The 21,380-nt window shown below is 59.9% G+C and overlaps 1 protein-coding gene across 4 annotated transcripts in view; it reads right to left on the minus strand.

Moving 5' to 3' along the window:
• Positions 1 to 16,344, minus strand: part of AHDC1 (AT-hook DNA binding motif containing 1) — a 68,763-nt gene extending 52,419 nt beyond the window's left edge. For 3 of the 4 annotated variants that reach the window (XM_061148323.1, XM_061148325.1, XM_061148326.1), the window contains exons 1-2: positions 16,320 to 16,344; positions 15,529 to 15,626 (exon numbers count right to left, since the gene is read on the minus strand). The gene's annotated coding sequence lies outside the window, so the exon portion shown is untranslated. Of the gene's footprint in view, positions 1 to 15,528; positions 15,627 to 15,875; positions 16,290 to 16,319 lie in introns of those variants that run through there. The other variant, XM_061148324.1, reaches the window with a different exon arrangement.
• Between the last annotated feature and the right edge of the window lie 5,036 nt (positions 16,345 to 21,380).

Raw genomic sequence — 21,380 nt, forward strand, 5'->3', positions numbered from 1 at the left:
CCGAGAGCTCGACGAGGGAAGGACCTCTGTCACCAGTGTGCGCGTGTGTGTGCTCAAGCCACTCAGCTGTGTCTGACTCTTTGCAACCCTATGGACTGTAGCCCGCCAGGCTCCTCAGTCCATGGGCTTCTCCAGGCAAGAATACTGGAGTGGGTTACCATGCCCTCCTCCAAAGGGGATCTTCCCAACCCAGGGATCGAACCCATGTCTCCTGCACTGCCGGCAGATTCTTGACCGCTGAGCCACCAGGGAAACCCATCTCCATAGTATTCCCAAAGCTTAACCCGTGATCAGTGCTCCATCAACATATGCTGAATGAATTAAATGGACACTCAGTGTATTATTGTTGAGTAACAGAGAAATGACCGAAGAACACGAGGCCCCAGTCTGCGGGTCTGGAGGTGGAAGGGAAGAGCCCGAGGCCAGGGAGGACGTGACGGAGAACAGTGACAAACACTTCGGGGGCTGCTCTGCGGCAGAGCCACCCTCTTGGCAGAGGGAGTGTTTGTGAGAGACAGAGGAAGGAAAGTGATGGTGTGAGGGAGGCTCTGAAAGTATGTGTGTGTGCACGCACGCATGTGAGAAAGTGGTGGGGATGTATGCGGGGGAGTGTGTGTGTGTGTGCGCGCGTGCTGCATTTGTGAATCAGTCTGTGAGCAGCGGCGAGGAAGGTTGTGCAGGGGCGCACGGACGTGGCTCGTGGATCTGGGAAGAAGAGCCCATGCGTTATCCTCGTGCATGGGGGTCCATGTGAGGGGGCGAGGGTGTGGGCCATGAAGGTTGTGGGGCCGGGGGGGCAGGGACTGAGGAAGACAACCAGGAGCGGGGCACCTGAGGGGGGTGTGAGTGAAGAACTGTCAGTGTGTGGGCGTGGAGGGCGTCGTGAGCGTGTGCGGAGGAGACGGTGTGCCCGTGAGCGTGCACAGTGAGGTAAGGGACGTCAGGCTCTGCTGAGGGTGTGGCTGCCACGGCCTCGGCCATGGGCCCGGTGCCAGAGGTGGGGGCTGGCCCTGGGCCCAGGGTGGGCGGGGGGGGGGTGGGGTGGGGGATCTGACTGAGCAGAAGATTCCTCAGAGTTCTCCCCCGAGCCACAGGCGCCAGCTTACCACGTCCCCAGGCAGGCAGGTCGAGCAGGAGGCCCAGATGTGTGTGTGTGCCTCACATGTGTCCACAGCGAAACCTCTGGGCATGTATTTGTCTTTGTCTGGGTCCGGGTGTGCACGCCTGTGCTTGTATGCACGCTGCCGGCTGTGTGTCGCTGCCTGTCTTTGTCTCTGTCTGTATCTGGGCCTTTGTCTTGTTGTGTGTGGCTGTTGGTCCAGGCCTGCCCACAGGACTGTCTCTGGGGTGGTGTGTGCGTCTGGGTATATCTGTGTCCATGGAGCGCTGTGTGTCCTTGAGCTGTGCATGCCTCAGGAGGGCCGCCAGCATGCCCTGGGCCGCCTGTTTGCGTCTCTGATGGCTGGCCTTGGTGTGAGTGAGAGAACTGTGCTTTTGAGGCTGTGGGTCTAGACCTCGGGGTACCTCAGTGTGAGTATGTGCTTGTATTTCTGTTTGTGAGACTCCTGCCACGCGTGGTAATGTGGAAATGCTCCTGTGTGCCCGTGGGATGTGTGTTTGTGAGACCAAGGATCTGTGCGTGTGCCTCTATGTGTGGATGCGTGTGTTGGATGTGAGGGTGTGAGGGGTTTGTCACAGACTGGTGAGCAAGTTAATCTCAGACTCCGTGACACGTGGAAGAAAATCACGCTCCCATAATGGGATCATTCGTCTTCCTGTCCAAGGAGAGAACCAACTCTTCACCCTCTGCCCTGGGGGAGCCCATGGGGCCAGGGCCAGGCTTAGGCCCCCATCCAGACCCCCTTGTGGCCTCAGCACCCCACCCCCACCTCTCCTCTGCCACACCAGGCCCATTCTGCCTCCAGAGTGCCCTGGTGCCCACTGCGGGCTGGGCTAGGCTCCAGGACATGTGATGGAGCCTTAGAGGCCTGTCCTGGGCCCCCACCAGCCCCACCCACTGCTGAGGAGGGCCCTGCCCCAGATGGGAGGCGGGGGGGGGGGGGGGGGGGCGGGGGGAGTTGCAGGAAGGAATCTCTGGGCCCCTCCTCCTCCCGGAGGGGAGGGATGAGCTGCAGGCCCGGTCGGGATTTTCCATCTCTCAGCAACAAGATTCCTGGTGAGCAGGCTGCGGGGCTTGGCAGGGCGCCTGCTGGAGACCCGCCCTCACCCGCCAGGACGCCTGGGTCCCCAGGGCCAGGCAGCAGTGGGTTCCCTGGGGAGCTAGGAGGGCCCCAGAACTCGAGGCTACAGCTGTCCAGACCTATGGGAAAGCCAGACCTTTCCGGGCTCCAACCCCGACCATCGATGAAGGCTCCCTGGCCCCCCAGGCACAACGCCACCCTTCTCCTGGAGTCTCCCCAGCTGCAGCCTTTGCTTCAGAGAGCCCTTGCGGACCAGCCACCCAGCGCCATCCACTCCCTGCCTGAGCCTCCGCACATGCCCAGCCTGGGTTCAAGACCTCACCTCTGGGGTTTGAGGGCTCGCAAGGCCAGGGCTGTGCTGCTGATCTCAGAATGGGGCTCCCCAGGACGGGGCCATGTGTCCTGCAGCTGTGACGTCCCACTTGATCTTAGCATTCCTTCCTGACTGAGCAGTCAAGCACCAGGCCAGGATTTCAAATCCAAGGCTGGGGAAACTGAGGCAGGGGCACCTTCTGCCCTGCCTGCCATCATGAATCAGAGGCCACATCCAGGCGTCTAAGACACACAGGTTTTCAATTCTGCCTAACAACAGTGGTAGCAACTCATTCTTCTCCATAGAGGGTGCATTTGCAGGACGGGGAGGCATCCATTGGAGGGAGAAGAGAATGAATGAGCCAGGTGGACTCCCTCAACCCCCAGCCTTGGACGAGCAGCCGGAGAGCAGGTTTGGTAAGAGATTAAGGTCGAGGAGAAGAGAACCAAGATGCTCCAAGATTTATGAGCCTAATTCTTCTCCCTTAAATTCCCCTCCAAGCCCCCCAGCCCTAGCCTGGTCCCTCCAGGGTCATGCTGTGGCCCCAGGCCAATGTCAAGGCCCTAACCCATCCATCAGCTGTTGCCAGGGAGTTTCCACCCCAACGGGTCCCAAAAGGAGGGGGCTCAACTGACATGCGGGGCCCAGATTGATGGGGATGGGGCAAGGTCCTAAAGAAGCAGCTGGACAGCCCCCTGCACCCTCCCAGGAGGTAAGGGCTCACAACTTCTAGGGAAGAAGCTATGCTGGAGGGTGGGGCCCAGGAGGAGGTGACCTCCCAGCCCTGGCACCACACCCAGCCCCGCTCTTCCAACAGCCCAGGAGACCTGGGATCCCCGAGGGGGGCCTATAGTGCACAGGGTGTGTGGCCTTGGGCAGTTGCTGGTCCTCTCCAGACCTCAGCCTCCCCATCACATGACGCAGGAAGTGGTTCAGATCCCAGGTGTCCCCCCCTTTAGCTCCGCTCCCTCAGGGCTAAGCCTTGACCTCTCTCCAGTCCAGGGCTGTCACTGAGAATCTGGGCCAGATGGGGTGAGGCCTCGGGGTCACCTGGAGGAGTCCCTGAAGGCACCCAACTCAGAGCTGAAGAGCCTGGTGATTCCCCCCACTCGACTACACATCTGTTTTCTAGAAGAGTGAAACTGAGGCCCTGAGAGAGGCTTGGGGTCTGCACCAAGACCTGAGCTTTACTGGTGGGATGGTTAAGAGCATGTGCTTCGGGGTCAGAAAGACCTAGATTAAAATGCCAGCTGCAACAGACACTTGCTGTGTGAAGCCCCTTGCCTTCTCAGCCTCAGATTTCCTCATCTGTAAAATGGGCAATAGTGCCTCCCTCCTACAGGCTGTTGAGGTGAAATGAGAAACAATGCATGTAATGGGCTCAGCCAGTGTAGCAAACGCTTCGACAATGGTAGCTATCCTGACTGTGGGTAGTATTAACACAAAGCCAAGTGGCCAGGGGGGAAGAGGAGGAGGGGTCCCGACCTGGCTCATCCTCCGGCCCAGGAGGGCCAGCCAAATTCCTCGAAGCCCCCCAGCTGTCTCCCCTCTTCGTTAAAGGCCTCTCATTAGTGCGCCTGGGCACCTGCCCCTCCACACGTAATAAGCCTCATTAGTATCTTAGCCCCAAGCTCTGAGCCCAGAGTCTGTGCATGTGCACACGCGTGTGGGTGGGGGGCTGCAACAGGCCACCAGCCAGGAGGCAGCATCCCGCCAACCACACCCCCTGCCTGTCATCAGCAGGGCCCGTCACCACCCAGCTTGTCACCTGCCTGCCTCGCACCCGCACCACCTGTCACCCACCCAGCTCGTCACCCACCCAGCCCATCACCTGCACCACCTGTCACCCACCCCGCCTGTCACCAGAGCTGCCTGACAGGCATCTGGGTGGGGGGACAGGAGATGGGGAGGAGAAGACCACAGGGGTGTGGAGCTGGGGGCCCCAGAGACCCTGTAGGACCCCCACTTCAGCTCGGCATCTTGCAGCATCGCCATGGCAACCTCTCAGCCACAACCACTTTCCCAAACATCCCCCACCCCACACCCCCCCCCCTCCCAGGCCCTGCTCTTAGCTGAGCTGAGGCTGAGAAGAGTCTTGAGTGACAGCAGAACGAGGCAGGAAGGAGGCGCTCATCAGCTGGCTGGCCTTGGCCATCCTGCCCTCCCTGGACTCGTTTACTCCATCTGCAAAATGGAGGGGCTGGAGACAGGGGAGGTTCCTGAACGGCCAGCCACCCCTTCCCAGCCTGGATGTGCTGAGCCAGTGGCCAGTCCACCTGTGAAGCCTGGGGGGGAGGTGGGCGGGGTACAAGAGGGCAGGGGATTCTAGGTTCTTCCACACACCTTTGCCCCTGGTCCAGTCCAGAGAGACTGGACCTCTGGCCCAAGCTCACACAGCCAAAGAAAAGGAGCAGGCTGCAAGGGAGAGGACGGCCAGCTGGAGCTGATGCCCCCAGGGGGTGACCCAAGGTGACTGGGGGGTGGGGGGTGCTGAGTTGGCTCCCCCTCCAAGCTGCTTTATTTATAAAACCCAGCGCTCCAGGCCCTGCAACAGCTGCAGTGCTGCCCCTCCAGGGGGCACAGGCCGCAGGAGACGGGAAGGGTGGTGCCTCCCCGCAGGAGAGGGGTGCCCTGGGGCCCAGGCTCCCTCCACCGCTGGCCAGGGCAGGGGCTGAGGTGGGAAGGGGGCGTCCGCCTGCTCTTCCCCTCCCTGCCCCCCTCCTCTCCTCCAGGCAGGCAGCGATAGGATTACTTCTGCATGACTGCCCGCTCCACAGGGTTCCTGAGACCCTCCTGCCTGCAGCAATCTTTAAAATTCCTCCAGCCCGGCCTCGCTCCCTTTCTCCCCACGGCGAAGGCTCCAGCTCCTATCACAGTGTGCCCGCGGCCGCCACCGCCGAGCCTGCTGGAGGCCCAGGTCCCAGGACCCATCCTCGGGGTGTAGCCCGGTGTCCCCTGGGACCCTCTGAGACCCAGGTGCTGGCCCATCCCCTCTGGCCCCAGGTGCCCCTCCAGCCCCATAGGGTGCGGCTCAAGCTGGGGCCGGGCCTGCCAGTGGCGCCAAGGCAGCCGGGGCACATATGCGCAAACACACCTGGTGGGTTTTGTCGTGCCTGCTCTCGTCCTCTGCTGCCCAAAACCCCGATGTCCCCACCTCTGTTCTAACCGCCCCCTCCCTACCTCACCAATTCCTTGCTACCCCTGGGGTGGGCAGACAGCTGGGCCAGGCCTGTGCCTGTGGCTCCCCGGGGCTCACGAGGCAGGCAGGAGATCGATCCACTGAATTTTTTAAGGCTCTAATGGAGCCTGCATCCCCAGACTTGGGGCCTGGGACGCGGGCGATGTCTCAGGGACCCCTCCCTCGGCACTGCAGTTGCTTCCTCTTTCAGGTCTAGGGGGTCAGGGCACCTTGCTAGGAGCCTTCCCCCAGCAAGAGAAGAGGCACGAGGGGCCCCTGGGGAAGAGGTGGGGTTGGGGGGCTGTGAGCAATACCCAGAGCCCCCCCACCCCAATCTCCTCAGCCCTAATGCAGGCAGAAGCAGCTCAGCCTCTAAATCACTTCCCTCACGCTGCCCTCTGAGGCGGATTCTGTGCATCTGTAATTAGGGGGTGGAACAGATGGTGGAGATTCCGTTTAAAATCATGCATCTAGTAAAGTAACCTTCACTGTCGGAACTGACTCCCAGGGAGACCAAGCCCCAAGCCCGGATCCTGGGGGGGTGTTTGGGGAGGGGGTATCAGGTCAAGCCAGCACCTTCCCCATCTTTTTCCCTGAAGTCCCAGGCCTGATGTCCCCCTTCAGGTGAGCCAAGGAGGAGGGGGATTTGGCAAGCACCTGACAAAGTGCAGGCTGGGGGTAAATCCCCCTGCCCAGCCCCAGGCCACCCCCGCCCCCACCATACATGCCAGAGTCAGGGCAGGGCTGGGTACTCAGAGTTCTTGGCTGAGAGACCAGGATGACCAGGTGCCAAGAGCCCCCAAAGAGGCCTCAAACCCCCAAAGCCTAGGCCAGGGTGCCCAGAGCACAGGGTCTTGGGTGGGGCAGCTTTGAACCAGATGTACAGCCTCACTGTCCAGGAATGAAAGGCCTGGGGCAATGAGGCGGGGTGGAGATGCCTCCCCAGGCAGAGGCGGCACTGGGAAGTGGGGGAGGACCGGGCAGCAGAGAGAGAGAGACAGCACAGAAGAGTGGGCCAGTGTGTCCGTGTGCGTGTGCAAGGCTGAGGCTATCCAGAGGGGGTTTGGTGGGCGGCGGGTGGGAAGAACAAGGGAGGCTGTGCTGGAATGTGCGACAGTGGGAGTGAGGGCTGCAGGCTGAGGTGGGGGTGCAGGGGGCACAGGGCAGCTCTGCTCTGAGGGGTGAATGGGTGCAGGGCTGTGATGGGGCTGGGGCTGTGTGTGTGTGTGTGTGTGTGTGTGTGTGTGTACACAAGTGAGATACTGGCCTTTGGAGAGGGCTGGAGGCTGTCCCTGGGCCCTTGGATGGCAGAGGAAGGTGCTGGAGCTTGTTGGGGATGTACAGAGGACCGCTTGTTTGAGATGTTGTGGGATCTGGGGAGTGTGTGTGTGTGTGTGTGTGTGTGTGTGTGTGTGTGTGTTGCACAGGCATGCCCGGGAAGGCATGAGAAGCTGGGGGACCACTGCCTGTTCAAAGATACAGTAGAACTGAAGCCATGTTTGTGTGTCTGGGGTGAATGGTGTGGCCACAGGAGGTGTTGTCGTTTGAGTGGTTGTTGCGGCAGCCTGCGTGAGGCAACGTGCGTGTCTGTGTCTGTGTGAGGGGTGGGAGCTGTGAGTTTGGAAAGGTGTAGGGAGCTGTAGAGGGTGTCTACGGACATGCTGGGCTCCAGCTGGGGGAAACGTCAGGGCTGTAGGGAGAGTCTGTGAGTGTCTTGTTAGGTGTTGGGGCTCTGAGAGTCAGGGTGTGTGGGAGGTATTAGGGCTGGAGCGGGGTTCTGGTTGTATCTGGGGAGGTGTTGGGTTAGAGAGGGGAGGTGATGTTTGAGGATGTGATAGAAGCCGTGTGTGTGTGTGTGTGTGTGTGTGTGTGTGTGTGTTGGGGTGTTAGGGGATATACTGGGGGTCATAAAAATCTGGGTTTTCAGTACTAGAATTGTGACTATGTGTGGGAGGGTGGGCGTGTGGTGGTGCTGTGTTGGGGCTGAGAGTGCACGCAGCAGCAGATATGAGGAAGGTGTTGGAATGTGGAGAGGTTGTGTGTTTGTGGAGAAGCTGGGGCTGTGTGTTTGGGGGTGTTGCCGCTGTGAGTGGGGAAATAGCTGTATACTCAGGAGGCGTGAGGGAGCTGCATTTGGGTCCCCCCCGGCTGCCCCGACAGGTTGGGGGGGGCTGCAGGGTGAGGTGGGGTACCCCTCTGAGGAGGTGAAGGGCAGAGTCCTGGCCTTTGCAGCCACCTGGGGGCTGCCTGCTGCTGCAACCCCTCTGCTGGGGTGGGAGGGTGGTGCCTGCTCGCCCTCAGACCCCCTTGTGGGGGTGTTGAGACCGCCTGTCCATCTGTATCAGCCTGTGCCCGGACAGGCCGGAGGAGCAGAGCCGCCTCCTCGCTCCCCAGGGTTGTGGGGGGGTGCGGCAGCGGATCCCAGCCCACCCATCTGCCTTCAGATGGTCGAGGCAGAAGCCTCCACAAAGCTGCCTGGAGGGCATTGCTGTGTTTGAAGAGACACAGGCTGGGGGCTGGGGGCTCTGCAGAGAAAACAGCCCTCCCAGAGGCTCCTCTGAAAACCACTCATGCCGGGAGAGAGGGCAGGGGAGGGTCTGTCCTTGGACGTCTGTGTGGGTCAGCGCCCGACTGTGCGCCTTGGAGCCCCTTCTTTGCCTGTGTTCATGGCAGCGGCCTTGCCTTGGAAAACAGCCCTCCCTCCGAGCCAGGCTCCACGCTCAGAGGCTCACACAGGCAGCTACCCCTCACACATGTACCCTGCCTACACTCCCGCACACACGGCCCCCACACCTTCACATCTGCAGAACCTGCGGCCCAGGGTCCCAGTCCTTCGCATGCGCGCGCCCATCACACCCCACCCCATGCTGCAAAGCCAGGTACGACCACACACACTTGTCACATATACATGCCTACACACATATATACCTGACAAGTAGTGATCACACCCACACGCCACACACCTCGGATCTCCCTGTCACACCCATAGCCCATCTCACATGCATTCAGTCTCTCACACACACCGTAACAGACACTCGCCATCCCTTACACCTGCGTGTACGTGCCCAGGTTTGTACATGTGCACACACGCACACACACTCTCACCAACTCTCAGCTCTTTCACACCAGCCAGCTGATCAGTGTTCAGGACAGGCCTTGTCACTTCCCAGGAGGGCTCCCACCAGCTCAGAGGGCCTCCACTCCAGCCAGCCAACTCAGAGTTGGGGGTAAACCCCCTCCGCTGCCCCCACAATACCATGGCCCCCTGGGACCCCTGATCTTCCCCTCCAGAAAGGGTCCTCTCTCTGCTGTGGGGTGACTGTGTACGGGGGTAGGAACAGGTCCTGAGAACCCACGATCAGTCCTGGCTGTCACTGCCCGTGTGGGTGAGAAGCCCAGGGACAAGTTCTCTGGGTTCTGTTTGTGAGATTCAAGAGGAGTGTGAGAGCCACAAAACATGTATTTGTGAGTATGTGTGAGGCCAGGCCTGTGTGGACAGGTATGAGTATGGGGCGGGGGGTGCACTTATATGAAGAGACACACACCCAGTGAGTGGGGAGGATTCTGGAACACTTCCTGAGACAAGAGATATGTACATCTGTGAATAGGGGTCAGGGCCAGGAGAGGTGCCCTCTGAGACTCCCTGCCCCCACAAAGAGATCAGCAGGGAGGGTCTCTGGGATCTGGCCAGTGTGTGTGTGTTTCTTTTTCTCTTCCTCTCTCTCTCCCTCCCTGACCTCTTTAGCAGCTGGAAACTGAGCTGGGGGTGGAAGGAATGGAGACTTGGCTGGCCTGGGGGTTTGGGGAGGGAAGCAGGAGAAAACACCTTCCAGATTCTCATCAAATCCTTGTTTGTGGTTTGCAGCCTCCAGCCTCTCTCTCTTTCTCTCAGTCTGGGTTTCCCCCTCTCTTTATCTCTTCCTGCCTCTCACTCTCTCCCCGTATCTCTCCTTCTCCCATCTCAGTCACCTTGTCTCTTTCCTTGGATCTCCCTGTCTCCAAGTCTCTTGTCTGTTTCTCTCTCCCCAGACCCTTCCATGTTTCTGACTCCTCTCTCTGCCAGCACCTCTGTCTGTCCGTCTCTCCCTGTCCTGGTCCATCTGTCCGTCTCTCTCCGCCTGCCTGTGCGTGGGTGTCTGTGTCCATCTGCTTCACCACCCATCTGTCTGGTTGTCTGTGTGAGTCCTTTGGAGGGTACCCGCTCACTCACCAAGGCACCCTCCCCCAGGTCAGCAAAGGCCTCTCCTGGCTCAGAGGGTGGGGAGAGGGGGTGCAGAGCTGCAGCTTCTGGAAGCTTCAGTAGCAGCTGGGCTGAGCTGGGAGTTCGGGGCCAGCCAGCTGCAGAAGCGGTCCCTCCCCTGGGCTCCCAAGCCAAGGACCCCAGAGCAGAGAGGAGAGAAAGCAGGGCCTCACTGCAGCTGAGTGTGTGTGTGTGTGTGTAAAGAGGAGGCAGGGGGCCTCACTTTGCCCTCATTTCACCATTTCCCCCCCAAAGCCAGGCCCTGGAGGAGAGGACGCTTCTATGCCCACCTTCCTCATCCCCTCGCCCATGCAAGAGACACCGGGGGATCCAGGAGGGAAGGGTTGGGGGACGCCAGGCCTTGGGTAAAGGGTTGGGGGACGCCAGGCCTTGGGTATAAAAGGGGCTGGAGCCGCAGCTTCCTGTCAGCTGGGTGGGAAGGGGGCTCCTCCCCGCCTCGCCGCCCTTCCCAGCAGTCCCTGGGGACCCTCCAGTTCTGGTCCCAGCTCCAGACACGACATGAGGGGCTGCACATGCAGTTCTCATCAGCTCCACAGGGGTCATTCCCACCTCCACTCTGCCCTAGAGCCTCTGACCCACAGGGATATGGCAGGCAGAGTTGGGGGTGGGGGGTGGGTGGAAATCACTTGAATGTCTCCCCCCTTCCCCAAATGGAGGTTGGTTCTGGACATGTAGAGATCGTGGCCCTGTCGAGGCACTGGTCATCAAGAGACCCCAGGCAGTCCACCTACCACAGCCAGCCCAGCACCTCACACCCACATATACACACACTGCCCCCTCCAGCACTCACAGCCTAACACCCCACTCTGTGGCCCAGCGACTCAAGAAGGCTTAATAGGAGCCCCACTCCAGAGACCTGCCCCCTACGCTGACTGGCAGCGGCCTCCAACAGGGTCCCCGGAAGGAATCCAGCAGCTGCAGGAGGTAGCCCTCAGACCCCTCTCAGGAGTCTCTGTTCCCCCTACTCCCTCTCTGAGAAGAGCTCACGGTCCCGATCTCACGCTAGATGGGGAAACCGAGGAAAGGAAGGGGACGACACAGTCAGGAGCTCCTGAGACCCTGGGGTGGGGTCAAAGATGACGAGAGGGCCCCGCAGGGGCAGGACCTGGCTCCTTCCTGACCCACTGTGGGCCGAGTCCATGTTGGCTGCACCCTCCGCAGGGCGCACAGCCCTGCGCAGCCCTGCCGCTGGGCCAGGGCCAGGGGCTGGCTCCCTCCCTCCAGAGCTCTCCTTGCCCCTGGCTGGGCCCCCTCCCTCTCCTCGCTTCGGAGCAGCGCTCCCTGCCCTCTCCCTCCCAGCTCTGGCTCTCTCATCCACAGCTCTTGGAAGCCTGACTCACTGTTTCCCTCCTCTCTCCCCTCCCTCTCTCTCTCTCTCTCTCCCGGCAGCGGCGCCTCCCCCTCCCCTGGGGGGGCTCTGGCCACAAGGGTGCCCGCCTGCTCCTCTCCCCAGGCTCTGGCCCCCCCCTGTGCACCCAGGAGGCCCCCCTGCAGCTGTTCCAACTCTCTAACTACAGAGAGGTGGAGGGAAAGAGCCTAGGTCCCAGATCTGGCTCTGCCGCCTCTGACCCCTGGCAAGCAGGGGCTAGGGGGTGCTCTCTAGACTGGGTTTCCTCCCCTCAAACAAGGAGGGGGGGATGCAATTGCATGGCACCCTGCTGCCTCTAATGTTCCTGATGTTCCCTGCTTTTAAAAGCCCGATGCCTCCTGGCGCAGAGCGCCCACAACCTGTGGGGCGCTGTACCTGCCTCCGGCCCCGCCCCCAGGTCCAAAGAAGAGCCAGGCTCCATCCGCAGACATCTGGGCAAAGCAGTGGGGAGACCCTGCGTGGGGCAGCAACCTCAGTCTAGTGACCCTTGGAATCCCCCGGTCTCCCCGTTCTTCCTCCTCCTGTGGGAGTCCTCCCTTCTCCCCCTCCCACCTGTCTGTCCTCCTCCCTCTTCCCTGAGACATTTGCTTGTCTCCTCTCCAAACACAATCCTAGCAGCATTTGATCTTGGGCGAGAGGCTCTCAAGTGCCCGCTCATTTCGGGCTTTGAGGTGGGGAGTGGCACACACCTAGGCCTTCTAGGTCGCCTGGATGCCCGTCTCCTGGGGTTTGCTCCTGGCTCTTCCGGACTGTTTTCTCTGCTCCCCCTCTGCCCGCTCCCCCCCCCATCACCATCTTTCCCTCTCTTCACCTCGCCTGTGACTGGGTCTCTTTCCTCCCCACCTCCCCCAACTCCAGCTCTCTCCCTGGGGGGCCCATCTGCTGACATTAGCAACAATGTTGCCCTTGCTCCCCCCTGTCTTCAGTTCCCAGCTCCACCCCATCCTGGCTTCCCCCTCCCCGGCTCTGTCCCAAGAGACCCAGGGGACCCAGCAACCGAGCTGGGCTCCATCCCATAATAGCGAGTCTGCTTGACCTCACGAATCAGACCAGAAGCGCCTGGGCATCTGGTACGAAGGAAGGCAGGGCACCCTGTGGTCTTGGGTGGCTGGCATGAGACACAGCGCTCTGTATTCCACAAACCAAAAAAAAAAAAAGTTGCCCTGGGGTGGGGCAGAGTGGAGAAGAGGGGAAGTGGAGGGGGTCAGGTTTGCCTGGAGGAAGCCCCTGTCCAATGGGGAACAGAAGCGACAGGAGGCAGTGGCTCCAGCCAGTGCTCCAGGCTGACCTGAAAACCAGCAAAGTCCCTTGGGGGACTGGTCCACAGCAGCAAACCCCCCTCAAAAAAGGGTCTTCTGCCAGGGACTGTCTGCCCCTCAAGCCTCCCGCACAGGCACACCAAGCAGGTCAAGATCCCATCTCTTAATCTCCTTGAGAGTCCAAATCCATCCTCGCTACAACACACCTCCACTTAGCTCAGCAGGGGGTTCCAGAAGCCTCTCAGCCAAAATCTAACCGGGTGGAATTGTGGGGGGGGGGGACAAATCCCCCAGCCCCCAGGCCCCAGGCCCCCTCACCAAAGGCCCCATCAAGGGCTGGGGAGCAAGGCAAAAGAGTCCTGGAAACCACACACCTCCAAACTGAGAAGCACGGCTGTCCATCACGGCACCTGGGGGTGCTGGGGCTCTTGGCCCCCACGACCCTGTTCCAGACCCCCCAGCCCAGCAAACATAATAAACAGTAAGCTCTTTTTCTTTATGACACCAAATTCCTCCAAGCCCAACAGCTCCTTCCATCACTACCTCAGCCATAGATCACATTAAAAACTCACAGAGGGCAACTTAAACACATCACATTTGTTTCTCTCTATATTATTTCAAAAGTAACGGCATTAAAAATGGATTTTACTACAGAAAATAAATATCAGCACGTGGGCCAGGAGCCCAGGAAGGGGGAGACAGCCCACCAGGAGAACGTCCCCCGAGGGCTTGGGCACAGCTTAGGCACTGACCAAGGAGGTGGCCTAAAGGACAGACTACACTGGGGGAGTAGGGGTGGGGGGGATGCCTGGGGAGGGGGAGATGCCTGCCCACCTGGGCACCTGCCCCAATGCCAGAGAGGGACAAGAATCACCAGTTTGAACTGGTGCCCACTGGTCCCCCAAAGCTCATGCCCTCACTGATCTCTGCAACCTCTGGAGGGTGGGAGCTTTGGGGCAAGAAGTCTCTGGGGGTTATTCCAACTATTGACACAGCAGAAGAGAAAAAAAAAATGAATTCAACTTACTATCCAGTTTGATTTTCCATTACTATAAAAATAAATATACATCTGTTCAAAGGAGGGAGATGGCAAGCTGCAGGCACATGCCACCTGGGGGGGTCCCCCACAGCTCACCACCACAACCCAGCCTGCCCCCGACGACGGGCAGCTGGGGATGGGGGGTGGTGGTGGTATGGGGGGTGTGGGTGGGGGGGTGGACTGACTGGTAATCTTTCACTTACAGCCCCAGCTCACACAGCTACACACACCGGGCCACACGGAACAGGAACAAGCCAACAATAGAAACACCCCAAATGCTCCTGGCAGGACTCTGCCCAGGCCCGGGCACATGCCCCCGCCCCGCCGGTGGCGGCAGTGGTGGCGGCAGCAGCAGCAGCAGCAGCGGACAAAATGTGGCCACCCTGACCCAGAGGCAAAGCTTGTCCTCACACCCTGAGCTCTGCCCAGGGAGCTGGGGCCAAGTCCCGCCTGACACCAACTGGTCCGGCGGGAAACGCCTGCCCAGCCAGACAGGCATAGGCCCCCCAAGGGTCCCTCCTTGTGCTCAGGGACCAGGCTGGTGCAGGCTGGCCCTGCCTCCCAGGGTGACGCCTGGGCCCAAATTCAGCTGGCCCTGCCAGTCAGGCACTTGGTGCAGAACCCAGGGCACTAGGCTCAGCCCCTCCCAGCCCAGCCCCTGGGGCCCCCAAGCTAGCAGGGAGGGGGGACTCCCCACCCCTCCACATCTGGCCCCGGCCCCCAGGGTCTGCGGTAGAGAATTCCCGCCCCCGCTGCTCTCTGTCTCCCTCCTCCCTCTCGGTGCCCGCTGCCCGCCTCGGGGACAGCCCCAGCTCCCGCCTCGGGCCAGCAAGGCCCACATCCTTCCTCCCTCGGCCGGCCCCTGCGCCTGGCAGGAGGCTGGGGGGTCAGGCTGCTGGGGAACCCCTCCGGCTCCCATCAGTCTTCATCCCCAGCCCCCAAACTCTCCGGGTTGCTGTCCCTTTTCCTGTAGAACAGGAAACAAGGTTATTTCCTAGACTCGGAGCCAGCCCCCTGCCCCTCTGGCTCTGCCCGGGGACCAAGACCCAGCAGGGGAATGCGCCCGGAGCCAGAAAGCGGAGGGATTCAGCGATTCACCCCCCAGCGACTGGCCCAGGGGGCTGACAGCTGTCACTCAGCACCCCACCCCCTGGGGAAGAGGGGGCCCCCGATTCAATCAGAGCCTCAGAGGAAACGCATTGATGGGCGATTATTTATTTATTTATGCAAAAGTGAGCCGACTTTGTTCGCCAGGTAACCGGGCACGCGGCCCAACCCCTCCGGCCCCGGCCGCCCCCAAATCCCTCCTCCGCCCCATACCCCCTCCGGGTCATTAGGTCCCCGCCCCTCAACTCCCGGAGCACAAGCGGAACCTTGGGATTTGGGGGTTGGAGGGGAGGGGCTCCTCCCCTCCGCAGTCTCCCCCTTTCCCAGCGCCGTTCCTAAAATCCAGCCTTGTTCTCCGCTCCCACGGTCCCCCTCCTTCACCCACCCCCCCACATTCTCAGCAAGCTGGAGAGCAAATTGCAGTTTTAAATCCAAAGACGGAGGGAGGGGGAAAGAGGAGGGGGCGCGCGGCAGCGCTGGGCGCGCACCTCGCCCCCGAGCCGGGGGAGCCGCGGGGCGGCCAGGAAACCCGAGAACCCCCCCTCCCCGCCCCCCCTTCTCGTCCACCTCCCCCTCCCCCTTCCCGGCGCTGCCTGCCAGGCTTCGAGCCGAGCCCAGCCGAGCCGCGGGCCCCGGTGGAAACAAAGACCGATCGCACCGCGGGCACCGCAGCCACGGGGTCCGGCGGACCGGACCGGGGCGCGCGGAGGGGGCGCGGGGCCCCCCCGGTGCGCTGCACAAAAGAGCCCGGCCGGCCGGTCCCCAGCGGGGGTCTAGGGCTGGGGAGGAGGCGCCACTCACCGGAGTGCTGGGCTGCCGGCTCCGTGGGTCCGAGCCAGGCGAGGGGCTTCGGGGGGCGTCTGTCTTCCGGCGGCGGCAGCGACGCGGGCGCCCGGCAGCTGGGGAGAGGAGTCGTGGAGGAGCCCTGAGCCGCCCGCCGTTGCTGACAGCATGGCTCGCGCCTCGGCTCACATTCTCCGCCGCTAACTCCGCTGGACCCGGCCCCCCAGCTCCCGCGGCGCCCCCCAACCTCGATCACTCCTTCGCTCTCTCTCTCTGCGCCCCCCCTTGCTCCCCCCCCCCACCACCACCGCGCACACACTCTCACAGCCCTGGACACCCCCGCCCCCACCCCCCCAATTGCAAACCTGGGAGGGAACGCGCCCCGCGTAGTCCTCCTCCTGCTCCTCCTCCTCCGCCCTCCTCCCTCCCGCTCTCTTCTGGCTGTCTGTCTGTCCCTCTGACTGTCTCAATCTCTCGCTCCCTCTGCCTTTCTCTGCTCTCAGAGCTGGGTGGGAAAGGAAATGAGGACAGAAAGCAGACGCTGGCTTTGGGTGGTGGTAGCTGGATTCCCTCTCTCCCTCCCTCCCCCTCCTCCCCTCCCTCCTCCTGCCTTCTGCTCTCTCCGCGGCGAGCGGGGCTGAGCGCAGCCTGGCGGGTGGCTCGCGTTGCCCGCCCGCCCGCCTGTCTGTCTGTCTGGGCTGCCTCGCTCGCTCCCTCCCCTCGCCGTCTCTCGCCCTGCCTGCCCGCCTGCCTGCCTGCCTCTCTCCGTCCCCGCCGCCGCCGCCGCTGCCTCTGCGAGCTCGCCTTACCTTCGCCGCTCACCATCCGGAACCCCAGGGGGGAGCGCGCGCGCGGCTCGCCGGGACTTGTAGTCCCCGCCTCGGCCGCTCCGCGCGCGGGGCGGGCGGGGCGGCGCCGGCAGCTCCGACGGCGCGGCCGGGAGCCCGCGGGGGGCACCCAGCGCCCGAGCCGCTTGGGCGAGGGCGCGCGTCCTCTTTACCCAAAGGGGGATTGCGTCCTTCCCTAAGGATCGCCAACGTTTCCCACGTTCCTCGTCCCCCCCGCGGGGGTCTCTGGCCGGAGCGGAGGTTGCGGGTGGGAGTGAAGGGGCGGGGTCTGAGAATGGAAAGAGAGTAGAATGGGGGAATCGAGGGACTAGCTAAAAGGGCCTGAGACTTTCTGCGGGCGTCCCAATTAAACGAGAGGGGAAGCGGGAAGAGGAGACGGCCGGCTCCCTGAACCTGGAGGCGTTCTCCCTTCAGGGAAGGTTTCCTATTGAGTAAAGAGCAAGGGTTGATGGAGAGAGGGCTGCTCCAGAAAACTCAAAGCTCGCCCGCACCTCCTCCTCCTCACTCAGGGACCCCCAATCTCAAGTTCTGAGCCCTGGGTTTAGCCACCCCCACCAGACTAGTTTTTCTAGAAGTCCGTGGAAGACAAGAGCATGAAGTCCTGGATTCTCCACCGATCTCTCTGTCTCTTTCTCTCTCTCTCTGTCTCTCTCTCACACACACACACACACAACCGTTGCCTTCCTGAATTCGACTGAACTTCTTCCTGGCGTCAGGAAGCAGCATTCAGATTCAACAGTCCAGAGCTCCTGCTGTGCCCAGGGGGCTGGACTCAGCGCTTTCACCTACCTCCTCTGCAGGTCACATCTGTTATCCAGCCCCTAGCCCCGGCCCCCTGCCTGGCCTATCCCCACAGATGGGAATGTGCACTGCCAGGGCCTGGTTACCAAGGAGAGGTCTCTGGATAGCCCAAGAAGGAGAACTGGTGCTGCCACTCCTGATCACCGCAGGGCTCTTGAGTCCTGCAAAGACCTGGTAGAATGATTTTGTTCTCATTTCCATTTTAGAGATGAGGGCCCTGAGGCCCATGACCCCTACTGATGAAGTTGGTAGAGCCCGCCTGGACCAGGGTCTGTTCTATTCCAAAGCTCACTGCTTAACCTCTGGGTCAGGCGGGGAGCTGTGACTCCCCAGCTCTCCATCTGACCTTCTCTCCCGGCGTCTGTGTGTCCTCCCTTGGCACTTCAATTCGACAAATGTTAACTGAGGTGTGCAGGGCTCACAGGGGACACGGAGATGAATAATGCATGGTGGCTGTCCTGTCCCCGGCGTCTACCAACACCAGCCCCGACTGGTCCTGTGCTAGTCCCGCTTCATCTGGGTGTCTGACATTCCTTTGTCCAATGTCGGCTGGCTTTTTCTGTCTTGCCCCATGTCTGAAGTCCCTTCAGCAGTGCCTTTGTCCTTGGCCCACCTGTTTTGGACTCTTCCTTTGGCCCTGCGGGGTGATACGAGGTGATGGCCAGCGTGTGACAAAAGGCAGGTGGTGTCGTTTTGCCAATGGCAGCTCCCTGTCACCACCTTCCCTACACCTCCACCCTTCCCAAGCCCCTCCTCTAAGACAGAAAAAGGGGGGGGGATCTGGGGGACACTCTGTTGGCCCTTTGCAGGGACTGGACGCACCACAGCCATGGGAGAGGTCTAGGGCTCTAAATAGTTCCATCTATTGATCTGGCATCATGGGGCTGCTGACCAGCCGCAGAGGCCCCCATTTGGGAGCAGCTTCTCCTTACAGGCAAGCCCTGGGTTCAAAGATTTATTCATTGAATGGGAACCATTGTAAGATCAGATATTAACGAAAGCAATGGTTAAAGTCATTAGGGGCCCTTTGCAGCTCCCAAGCCTGACCTAAAGTTATCACAAATAGCTGAGGCTTTGGCATCCTGCCCCAGCTGGTCCCCCACCAGTCAAGACTTTAGCAGTGGGGAGGCTCGGAGAGGCCCAGGTTCCCCTTTCTTTTATACCCTCACAACATCCTTACCTATTAGGCTCTGCCCCAGGGCATGAAGACCCCACCTAAGCTGAATCAAGTTTGAGGAGGGAATTGGGGGGCAATACAGGATGGCTTCTGGGAGATAGGGAGCCCCAGGTGGGGTGGGATGAAGAGGAGTTTGGGAAATCCAGCAGAGGAGAGATTAGGTGATGAGGTACAGGGGCCAAGATTAGTAGGGCCCATGACTCTGTAAGTGAGAGGGGAATAGAAGTTAGGTAGGGTTGTCTGTGCAAACCCCTCCCACCCCAGTCTGCTTGAGCAGCCCCCTTCCCAGGGAGGCTGGGTGCTCTTGGCCCCCAAGGTGTTGGGCATCGCTGGAAACCAAGCGCTGGCACCTGGGGACTGGTCTTTTTCTTGGAGCCTCTTTAAATTGGATTGTGGGGAAAAAAAAAAAATAATTTGTATTGTGGGGTGGGGGGGGGTCCTCTCCAAACTCAAGCAAAGTCTTCCTGTGGGTGGCTACTGCCACCTAGTGTCCAATTGCTATATCTGTTTATCAGCCTAGTCTGAAGGGGTCTCAGTTCAGTTCGGTCGCTCAGTCCTGTCCAAGTCTTTGCGACCCCATGAACTGAAGCACGCCGGACTTCCCTGTCCATCACCAACTCATGAGTTTACTCAAACTCATGTCCATTGAGTCGGTGATGCCATCCAACCATCTCATCCTCTGTCGTCCCCTTCTCCTGCCTTCATTCTTTCCCAACATCAGGGTCTTTTCAAATGAGTCACTTCTTCGCATCAGATGGCCAAAGTATTGGAGTTTCAGCTTCAGCATCAGTCCTTTCAATGAATATTCAGGACTGATGTCCTTTAGGATGGACTGGGGGCTACCCGGTCTTTAAAAACAGCATTTGGAGTCACCACAGACTGGGCAGGGTAGCTAGCTGTAAGCTCCCAGAGAAAGCAGACTTGAAGGAAAGGAAGAACCTAAATCATCCCTTTCTAGGTTCAGCACACTGCAACCACTTTTGTCTCCAAGTAAGCAGAAGGTGTTATGTAGCTAGACCTAGGAAATAGAAGAGTCCAAAGGGTCTAAAAGTTGTGGGGCCTAAGGATTTGGAGGGCATGTGGAATAGGAAGCAGACAGACTTGGTTCTTTTTATTTTTCAGCTGTGCTGAGCAGTTTGCAGGATCTTGGTTCCCTTCCCAAAGATTGAACCTGGACCCCTTGCTGTAGAAGCATGGAGTCCTAACCACTGGACAGCCAGGGAATTCTCCAGACCTGGTTCTGATTCTGCTTTTGCTTGTGTGTCCTTAACTTTCTGAGTCTCCATTTCCACATGTGTAAAACTGAGAGTAACCCCGTCTCTGTGTTACAGGCAAGGCTGTTGAGAAGATTTACTGAACATATGGATATGAAAGCAGTTTGAAAAACTGGCACCGGCATACTGGGGAATTATTGAGCCATATAATAATAATAATAGCAATAACTGAGAGGTCACAGCAGCCTGGACCAGGCCCCTGGAGCTCCTGGAAAGGGCAAAGTGAAGTGAGCCTTGGGTAGGAATGGGCACTGCCCTCTCTGACTACAGAAGTTCTGGGGCTGGCCTCATTCTTGGAGCTACCCCCAGGAAAGGTCTGGATTGTTGCAGAGGGATTCGACCTAGTCCCCAGAAGGAGAAACTGAGGCCCAAAGAGGTGGAGGGCCTGTCCTGAACCACTGAGCTACAGATTCGGGAACAAGAGGCCCGTTGGACTGCAGCCATTACGGCCTTGGTTTTCCCCTCCTCTGGATGGGAACAGCTCAGAGCTAGGGCCCCAGAGACCGTGGAAGCAGGAAGCTCTCCTTCACTGTGGTACAGTGGGAACCAAGGCCCCCAGGTCCCCATTATCCCTCCTCCTGTGCTGGCCTCCCCACACTCGCCCCTCCCTGCAAGTCCTCCCACATTCCTCCAGGCAACAGGAAACCCCAGCTGCAGCCCAGACTTCAAACAGCTCCTCCCTCTGGGCAGGGGGTGTGGGAGGAGAGGCCAGAGGCCAGGGGGCAAAGGTCGGCTTTGTTCCTGCCCGAGGTGGTGAGGGACTGAGGTGGGGGTGGGGTGGGGCAGGGTAGAGCCCTTGACAGCCACAGTACGAGCGGTTGGATTCCTGCGTCCATCAGGAGTGTTGGGTTCTCACTGTCAGCCTCTGGCTGGGAGTGAATGTATGTCCTCGGCCTCCTTTTGGTTCGAGGTCCTGAGTTGTGGGTTTGAGTATATGTCAGTTTGTGTGTGTTTGTCTGGGTGCTCAGCCTGGGGTCCCACTGACAAGTCTGTAGGTGTTGTCATCTGTGACAACGTCTGGTTCACCGGCTTGTCCAGAGCTCTGTGTCCTCCTATGAGTGTGACCTGGTGTGATTCTTTGTGTCCAAGAAGAGTGTTCCTCCCCCGCCTCTTACCTGCCTATCCTTCCTCCGCTTGGGTCACCAGTGGGTTCCTTTTGGAAAGTGTATCTGACTCTCTTACTCCCCTGCTTAGAACTCTTCAGTGACTTCCTGTGACCCAAGGTTTGGAATCCTAGCTTGAGTACACAGCAGACAACCCCTGCCGACCTCGCCATCTCCTTCATCTTTAGCCACAGATCCCCCTCAAATTGTTCACTCCAATCACAGCTACTTAATTTTAACTCTCTTCACAGTCCCATTTCCTGCCTCTGAGCTACTTAATTCTATCAAGTCTGGATGCCCCTCTCTTGCTTCTTTATCAACCAAACTTTTAATTCCTTTTTCAAGTCTCTGGTAGTGAAACACCTCCTCCGAGAAGACGTCCCCCTGCCCAATTGGGTTAGGACCCTCTCCTGATCGCCAACATCTTCTGCTTTGCCTGTGCCCTTCACGCTCACCACCAGTAAACTGTGAGCTTTCTGACAGCATGAACTGTACTGAATGACTCTCTCTCCCATCCTGAGGGATGGGAAGGTTCTGAAGGTTTCTTCTGTCCCAGAAAGTTTCCTGCAGTTTTGGCTGTAGTGCCCAGAATGGCCACTAGAGAGAGTACAGACATCACTGCAAGACCATCCAGGGGTGGGTGGGTGGGTGGGTGTGTGTATCTCCA

The sequence above is a fragment of the Dama dama genome, chromosome 8 (genome assembly GCF_033118175.1).
Source record: "Dama dama isolate Ldn47 chromosome 8, ASM3311817v1, whole genome shotgun sequence".
Lineage (NCBI taxonomy): Eukaryota > Metazoa > Chordata > Mammalia > Artiodactyla > Cervidae > Dama > Dama dama.